The 9,811-nt window shown below is 35.6% G+C and overlaps 1 long non-coding RNA gene across 1 annotated transcript; it reads right to left on the reverse strand.

Moving 5' to 3' along the window:
- Positions 1–323: 323 nt before the first annotated feature.
- LOC107723730 (uncharacterized) lies at positions 324–8,233 on the reverse strand. The gene is made up of 3 exons (XR_001637950.1): positions 8,175–8,233; positions 2,913–3,026; positions 324–685 (listed from the first exon to the last, which is right to left on the reverse strand). It is a non-coding gene; the product is annotated as an uncharacterized LOC107723730 (long non-coding RNA).
- Between the last annotated feature and the right edge of the window lie 1,578 nt (positions 8,234–9,811).

The raw sequence follows: 9,811 nt of genomic DNA on the forward strand, positions 1-9,811 counted from the left end.
TTGATTTACTTTTTAAGCTGCCAGATGATAAAATAGATGAAAAAAAAATGGAGAAACCTGAGTCATATCCATTACATTTATGCATATGGCAGACACTTTGATATAAGTGACTACTGCATTGAGTGTACAGTACACATTTAGAAGTTCATGCATTGCCTACAAACTCAAACTAATGAACCTGGTATTGCTGGCATCTTCTGTATAAGAGGTTTCTTTCAAAAACAAGCCCTAAAATCACCACTTATTTTTTATTCAAAAAAACTTACAAATTCTAGTCAGTATGGATTAGTCAGTGTTCAAGTTTGGTTGTGCTTTTTTCCCCCTGCTTTTTCTATTGATTGTTCTTCATAACATCTTAACATTCAAAAGTAACTCAAAGGAGAAGGCAGAATTTCATGTTGTGCTGCAAACAAAACCAGAAGAAACCCAGACCACAGCTGCATGGTTCTGTGCATTACGTCAAGCTTATGCAATCACATCAGAGTGACACTGCAGTCAAAGTAAGATGGCAGACCTGAGAAACTTTCCCCTTGTTTCATTGGCTTTGGAACAGGGCAGGAAATTCCACAGATGCAGGACCACCTGTCTCTTGAGGAGCTCTGGCTGGATTCGGCTCATTATTCAGCACACAACACACACTCCACTGTGTGTGTGACACAAACTTCAGTTATTTTATACAAAACCCCTGTGGGACAGAAACAGATGTCCCTGGCTGTCAGTCACAGTCACATGACCACGGCCTTCTAAAGATCAAGAGCATTTCAGGAACATAAACCATATGAACATTCACTCACACAGGTGCACAGAGAGAAAAATGCACAATTATCCACTGTTTCAAACTCTAGTTTAAAAACACATTTTTAAACCTTGAAACCTTGAAATTAGATAATATATTAATAGAGTATAAATTAAATTAAATTAAATAATAATTTATTAAATTAAATAATAATTTATTAAATTAAATAATAATTTATTAAATGGTGATTGAATTTTATAATGCAGTTTAGAAAAAAAATAAAAATAAAAACTTTTTTTTAACCTAAAATTCTATGGTCAAAATGTGTTTGTATCAACTGTAGACATTAAAGAACAGCAATTTGCCATGGTAAAGCCTAGCAACCACATGGTAGCACATTAAAGATGCTGCCTTTTAAGGTAGTTGTCTATGTGGATCGTATATTACTACGGTTTGGGACACAGCCAGTGAATCTGATTATCTCAGATTTGACCGAGACGTGTGAATTAAGCAAGTATAGCAACTCTTTAGGAAATAAAATTTGCAACAAAAAAAACCGCTGACTAAGCAAACCTCTCGGATAAAGCTATTAAGGAACAAAGAGCCCAAGATAGGACAATTACATTTTAAGGAGCCACTTGGGGACAAAAATCTTGCAGATAAGTTTGAAAAACTCTGGAGGAACATGACATGCCCTTCCCTCGTTTTCTCTTGTCTTTTCAGACAGTACATTCCGTCTGACAGCCCTCAGACTGGCCCCCAATTGTGCTCCTTATCAGTGAGTCACGGTTTTCAATTTCTTTACTGCCACAGAGGAACTGTTACCAAAGAGCCAAAAAGAGAGAAAGCGAGAGAGAGTCCAAATACTAAAAGTCAAAAAGTGAATAACTGCACACGCTGACCTCTCCTGCTCCTGAGTGCGATAAATGTCTTTGCCTCGGTGCTTTTCATCCATCAAAGTTTATATTAAAAAAAAGTTGGAATCTGTAGCAGCTGTACTGTACATTGTGGTTTGCCACTCTAACTTACATATATAATACTAACTTTCTGAAAGATATTATAGTTTTACAGGACAAACAAAATTACATTCACTGTGCACGTCACTAGATGCAACCATTACTTTATGAGAAAAAGATGTCTTAATACATTTATGTAATACTGTGTGATGTGTAAATTTAGCATGTGACCCCTGTCAGATTTTTGATGCTGCTTCTTTCAATGCTTTTGTTTCGACCGTGTGCAGACATTCTGATCTCTGCCACTCGCTGCTAAAAATACTGCATTATCCAGTCACCGAAGACAAGCATGTGATATTGTTAGCACACAATGGCAAATAAAAACAAACGATTTCAAACCAAACTGTCAAGCCAGAGCAAAATCAAGTATTGGGCTTAATAAATTACGCATGACAAATCACTAATCACATGCAATGAGCAACGATAAATGCTCGAATTTCTTTCTATGACAGATAAAATGGAAACTAATGGTTGAATAGTTACTGCAGGGTTTGTGAGAAACATTTGTTTATCATCTCATGAGAAAAAATATACACTACTGTTCAGAAAGTTTGGGTTCAGTATGTTTTATGTTTTTGAAAGTCTCCTTGTTCAGCAAGACTGCTTTTTGATCAAAAATGCAGTAAAAACTATAATATTGTGAAATATCTTTACAATTTAAAATAACTTTTCTATTTTAATGTATTTTGTTAAAAATTTTACTTATTGCTGTGAGGACAAAGCTAAATCATTATTAATATAAATTGTTACTGCAGGGTTCAGTCTCACATGGTCATGTGTGGAAACCATTTTTTTCAAGATTGTTTGATAAATATAAAATGCAAAAGAAAGCATTTATTTGCAATATAATTCTTTGTAACATTATAAACGCCTTTACTGTCACTTTTGCTCAATTTCATTTTCCTTACAGAACAAAAGTATTCATTTCTTTTAATCCCAAACATTTGAAAGTAGTGTATTATCAACCAAAAGATCTTTATATTGACTTTCAAGAAGACATTTTTATTTCTAAAAAGATAACCGGATGCTTAACCATGCAAACACAGACACACACACACATATGCAAAAGAGGCGAGAGAGATGAAGATTTACTTCATTGATGACGTGATTCAAAAGCATCATGCTATTTTGAAACTCTTAGTACTGAATAGCATACTTACTTGATTACCTCAACACAAGCTCTGATGAAGCGGAGCGATGTTATGGAACACTCACTGAACATGACGGGAGGACATCAGGCTGACAGGGGTGAGGGTACCATGTCTCATCTGCGTCTGGAACAGCGAGACAGTGACAGCAACAGACACAATATAATTAGAGGCATAGTTATAGCTGTGGCATTCAGAAAGCGCCTGCGGATCAGCGTCGCACTCATCAGGACTGAGCAGCTAGTGGCTTAGAAGATGACAAGATCATGTCCAGTCATGTGTAAAATAAGTTACTGTTAAGCAGCTATGAACTACACTGATGCTTAAGGCCAATCCTGACTCATGGAAACAGATTAGATTTCTAGAAAATTAACAAATGTTTGAAAACATCAAAAGATTACTTCTGACATGACATTGGCATGAGGTCGAAAATAACCAGTATGAAGCAGTGATTATAGATACTGTAGATAGAATTATAGACAGAATGAAAAAATGCTTGATGGAATGACAGAATGATAGAATGACAGAACGACAGACAGACAGAGACGGATGGATGGATGGATAGATAGATATTATTAATCACCTCTTTACATACATATACAAGATGGGTTTATTATTTATGCAATTATTTTGCTTAACAATATATTAAGTATACAATACATTAAGTAAATGTACCTCTAGTTAGCAGGTGCACAAGTGCACCTTTTGTTTAAGAGAGATTTTGACCTGACTAATGTACAGCAGTATTGTACACCTCTTTGAATTAAATGGTGGATGAAAACACACTGAAAGAAAGTGCTAAAATTCTTTATGGTTGCAATACAGATTTTATGTGGCTCCAAAGAGCAATGAATCCCATTCTGAATTGCAGAGATGGGATCTGCAAGCTGTCAGCTGGAGAACGTACATGAGGCAGGAGGCCTCAGGCGACTTCATGGATGAGAGAGAGGAAGTTTAGGGAATTACAGATCCGAGTGCAGGACTGCAAAAATCAGCTATTATTGCCTTTCTTAGAGTAGCTTGATATACTATGGCCTACAAGTTTTAGTTTGTTACTTTTCAAACACTGTTCTCTCAGGGCACTTTCACACTAGAGCAGGGGTCTCAAACTCAAACAACACGGGGACCACAAGCACTGGGATTTTGTCCATCAGGGGCCAGTTGAACCGTTACAACAAATACAAGTGTTTTTTACAACCATATACTGTATAAAACTATTGGCTCAGTTAGATAGTTATCTATTGCAACACCTCAGCAGCAGATAGATAGCAGATAGCCTTCTTCTTCTGTGTTGCTAAAGTGCCAAAACAAACAGATGCGCTACTACTCACAATACTCAAGTCGATACAAACACACTGTGGTTTATGCTGGTCAGATAGTGAAATGAAACTTAGATTTGAAGTATAGTCTATAAGCGTGAGAGAAATACTGAAAGAAACAGCAACAGATTCAAAACCGCACACATTGTGAATACAAACCATATGCATATTCTGCTGTCATAATGACAAAATGTGAACAGAAACTATATTGATATGGTAATCTATCAATCTTGTGAACTGTGCAGAGAGACTGCTGTCAACCACACACTTTTCTCAAATCCAATCCGAACTGAAATGCATATCAATCAAAATGGAGCAAGCTGTGGAGAAATTAGCCCATTAGGTCTTGATTCGTCTGGCTTTGTCTTTTTTATTCTTCTTTAAAAGGTTAAGAATGTAATTGCCACTAGCATCACCAAATGCAATTGCAAACATAATGACTGATTTCAAACAGGTTACCCCTAAACTCATGCAAGTGGTTGAGAAAATTTGCTACAGTAGTCTATGCCACGATGGTCGAGAAAGAATTTTCATTAAAAAGTTTAGGGTTGTTGAGATTTTATGTTTTAGAAATACGTTTTTTTTTTTTATTATTATTTTAAAAAATGCAGTAAAAACGCTAATGTTCTGAAAAAAATTCTATGTTTTATATATTTTAAAATGCAATTTATTCCTGTGATGGCAACGCTGATTTTTTAGTAGTCATCACTCCAGCCTTTAATGTCACATTATCCTTCAGAAATCATTCTAATATGCTGATTTGGTGCTCAAGAAACACTTATTATTATCATCAATTTAGAAACAGCATTTATTTGAAACAGAAATCTTTTGTGACATTATTAATGTCTTTACTCTGACTTTTGATCAGTTAAATGTCTTTGCAGGATAAATTGATTAATTTCCTTCCAAAAAAAAAAAAAAAATACAAATGGGGTAATCTACTCTACATCATACTTATATATACAAAAAACTGGAATTATAACATATTGTCTTAACAGTGATTAACATCCTACTGACAGTTTGCAACAATTATTTGCAACCAATTTAAATATGATTAAACCCGTCTCTTGATTTACAATTTTGACTGTAAATGTTAAAATATGCAAACATTTATAGACTAAATACATTTCAAGTAAAGACTATTTTAGCATTAACTTTAAATTCTGATTGTCACTGATGACAGGAGAGGTGCTTGTGGTGGCATTTTTAAAGAGCTCACTTAATTTTCCAATTTGCATTGCTTAATGAACTATCCACTTGAAATTATGTTATGATTGACTCGGCTGAGCTCAAGAGGGAGAGAGGAAGAGAGCAAGTGAGCGAGCAAGAGAGAGAGAGACAGAGAAAATAAATGAGAAAATCTCTCCAAACACTCTAACTAGCTAACTGATATTTGGAAAGAATGGGTGAGTTCAAGTCATAAGCATGTAGGTGGGCATTTACGTTCCTTTTTTATCATCAGTGTGTGTTGGAAAATCATGAAGCTGTCACTTTGATAACTCCAAAGAGAAATAAACATACATCCTGATGCTTCCTCTGCATCATTGAACCTGATTAAATAATCACAGTCCAACAGACACCAGACAATCAACACAGTTCTGACAGGAGCCAATGATCCAGACCACATAAATTACACACCCAAAGGGATGTTTTCGGGACACACCATTGAGCAATTCAGTGGGATTTCGGAACACTTTCTGATGAGCTACCAAATTTTGGGATGGGAGGGGAAAGACCTATATCTGTGTAAGTAGGGTTGTGATTCCCTATATCCCATTAGCATACTCCATAAATAGCTTTCTCCCCGTGTGTCTGAGTGTCATCAACCTGATCTAGGACATTTATCACGGAAGGAGAGACACATTTGTAAAGTGACATCTTAGTAGGCTGACCCTCCAGACTGTTGTAGCAAAATTCCCACATTTTTAGTGACCTTCTCCCCATAGCCGGAAGGTCAATGTCAAAAGCTGCTTGACTGTCCTTCAGACACCACAAGGTCACAGGCAACTAATGAGGAAGTAACTAAAAGCAGTATGAATTTAATTGCATTTTTCATTAGCTTAACAGTAACTGTTTCCAAAATAGTGCGGCTTTTCCGGTAACAGTGACCGTTGGGAAAACTTTATTTTTAATGATTAAGTTAATTCTGAATGTTCATTCAATTAATCGATTTTTTTTTTTAAAGATTCATTGATTCATATTATTTATCAAAAAAATATTAAGTTGATGCTTGATACTATTCTTTTCTCAGTTACATACAGTAACCTTGTTTTCAGTTTTAATAGTTGCATTTAATGTACATGTATAGGTTAAAATACAATTATATTATTCTCATTGAGCTTCTCACTGTTTTTGCATCAAATAAATGCTGTTCTGTGTTTTAAAAAATGGTTTAGGGTTTACATTGAAACAAATTTCACCCAGAAACAGTAAACTTCTAGTAAATTTCACAAACATTAAAAAGAGAGAGAGAGAGAGAGAGAGTCAAGTCAAGTCTATTTGTACAGCGCTTTTCACGATACAAATCATTGCAAAGCAACTTTACAGCAAATTAAGTTTCTACAATATTTAGTGGTAGCTTATCAGTGGTGACTGTCAATTAATGTACATATGGCAGAAATGTACGGAAAAATCAATTTAAGACGTAATAAAACAGACGATGAACACTATTAACAGCAATTACTATATGATGCAATCAAACTTATAGCAAAATGTGGTAGTTCTGTATGTTGTTTCAGGGTTGGCATCATCTGAGGTCCTCTGAGGGGTTGGCATCATCTCTTCTCCAGACTGATCCAGACTGAAGCTTGTGTAAATCCTAGTTACCACGAGATGTCAATCCCGTGGCAAAAACAGAGAAACAAATAGAGACATAATTAGCGTAGGCTGCTGTTCCAACCAAGCAAAATGTATTTGTTCAACCCTCTGGGGTCTGAGTGGTAATGTGTGTGAATAGAGTATTAGTAATGTAAGCGAGAGAGAGAAGGCGGCAAGTAACACACTGGATTAAGCATGGAATTGTGAAGTACAAAGACTGAAATAGTATTTTCTTAATAATCTTTTTTTTATTTATTATTCATTTTTAAAGTGTATATTGCTTAGATATTTTTTATAGTGTATATGATTTTTCACAAGGTATTTTAATATATATCACTTAAATACTTTACAGTAAACTGAAAAATATGTGATACACACTATAAAAATACACTGTAAAAAACTGTAAGTGATATAAACTGTAAAAAAAATGCACTGTAAAAAATTACAATGTAAAAAAGCGATATTACGAAAAAATAAATAAACTAAAAAACATTTGAAGCAATATACACTGTAAAAAAAACTATATGCTGTACTGCAAAAAAAATAGATATTACTAAAAAAATATAAAATATTTAAAAAATAAAAAACTGTAAAAACAACAAGTTATATACTGTACGCTGTAAAAAATTACACTTTAAAAAAGTGATATTACTACAAAATACGCTGTAAAAAACTATTTAAGTGATATACACTGTAAAGAATTGCCTTAGGTTTTCACTCTACAAGCTGCTGATAATAGCAGCTTCACCAACAAAATTACTTTAAAATAACCTTTAAAAGACGCTCCGCTTGCCTTTACACTTTCAACAAGTGACTATTTAATGGAAAACAGCGTTCCACACAGGTGATCCGGCAACTGAGGTGATGAAATACATGCTGGTTAAACACGGCACCTTAAAACGGAGCATGTGACATTTAAAAGCTATTTACAGAGACAGTAGAATTTATCTATTATTAACGCATAACCTACTGAATTATTAACAATACCATGAGGGAATTGTTTATGCTTTGTAATGTGTAAACCTCTACCACTGAATTGATGAATAAATCACATTTGTTCTTGCAGGAGTGTGTGGGCATGCTGGGACTGGCAATTACGCCAAAACAAGGGTATTAAAAAACAAACATAATTACTCACAGTCTTCGGCAGTGCTGCGAACAGGCATTTTCCTTACCTGCGGAGACGTCACAATATAACCACACACCCACAGCTGCGATTAATTCGCCCTAATTCACAGGCTAATTAAATTTGTCAGAACCGAGTGCCCTTTTCCCTTTTTCAAATTCAACAAAACAAACCCGAGATGTCTCTCAGTTATGTGTGTAAAACAAAAAATAAAAAATGCAGAAATTCATACGAGAGGTCAAAGTCGGTAATAACCTGTGCAAATGGCAAATCTTCCACAGATGGTTAAATTTGCATGCATTCACACATTTCTCATGAAGCACCGGCTCCCAAACCTTCAGCTATATAAGCGGGTCAAACGGGACACTGTCCTCCTTTCATTGAGGTTAATAATTTAGAGAGCAATTAGACAGGGAAGTGAGACAGTTTCATGTACTGGCGGGGGGAAGCAGAGGCGGTTAGGGGCCGTCCACGCTCCCAAGCCTTGATCTCGGGGCCCGGGGAGCTACGTTGTGACAGTGACATTAACGAGCATTCGCAGTGAGCGCGAGGCCGGCTCTGTGCCCATTAGCAAGCTCCCATCAGAGTAATTAGAAGACATATGCTCAAGATCAGCGCTTTCGGAAAGCCGTGCCAATGAGGGATTGATTTCTGGAGGGGGGTTTTTTCCGTACTCGAGCGCACTTCCTACCTGAGCGCACATAATCTAATCTGGCAGTCTGTAGAGTAAACACACATCGAAAACTGCCTACGCGATTGATCCAACTGGAGTGGCTTGTGAAATCGATGCCTTTATTGTGACAATCAAGCAGGAAAAGACAACCACTGAAATGTGCCATGCGCAACCCGACTTCAGTTTCTCTCAACTACAACTTTAATATGATATGATATGATATGATATATGATATAATAACACAAATAGCTTTTGCACTTAGATAAAGTTGGGGTGAAAAAGTCTCTTATGTTCACCAAGGCTGCATTTATTTGATAAAAATACAGTAAAAACTGTAATATAATGAAATATTATCACAATTTAAAATAAATGTTTTCTATTTTAAAATGCTTTAAAATGTAATTTATTTCTGTGATGGGAAAAATTAGTTTCCAGCAGCCATTACTCTAGTCTTCAGTGTCACATGATTCTTCAAAAATCATTCTAATATGCTAATTTGGTTCACAATAGAGTGGGGGAACTATGACGTCACTTTGTATGCGGATCGGCTGTTAGCATCGCACTGGTTCCCTCGACAAAATTCCTATAGGATTTTTCCATAGGCTTTTGGATTATCGCAAAAAATAAGATCTGTGTTCAACCATAGTTCATGAAAATTACACGTTTTGTCCATCAAGATAATCTTCACAAAATAATATAACTTTGATGAATTTTGAAGCCTAAATAAAAGCGCCAGAACTTAAAAGCTAAACTTAGGCTATAAACGAACTACAGCACCGCGGTCGCTCGCCTTCAGCGTCACCACCACCTGCTCCCGACAACTTTTTCAAACTTATTTTAACACGTTCAGTGAAAAGGATTTACTCTGTATATGAATTTTAACCCACGCTACATGAACCTTTTCATATAAACTGGAATAAATACAAAACTAGAGCCAAACTAAAACTGAAATGAGACATTAATAGTAAATAGTATA

This window comes from Sinocyclocheilus rhinocerous, unplaced genomic scaffold (assembly GCF_001515625.1).
Source record: "Sinocyclocheilus rhinocerous isolate Xijiao unplaced genomic scaffold, SAMN03320098_v1.1 scaffold905, whole genome shotgun sequence".
Taxonomy (NCBI): Eukaryota; Metazoa; Chordata; class Actinopteri; order Cypriniformes; family Cyprinidae; genus Sinocyclocheilus; species Sinocyclocheilus rhinocerous.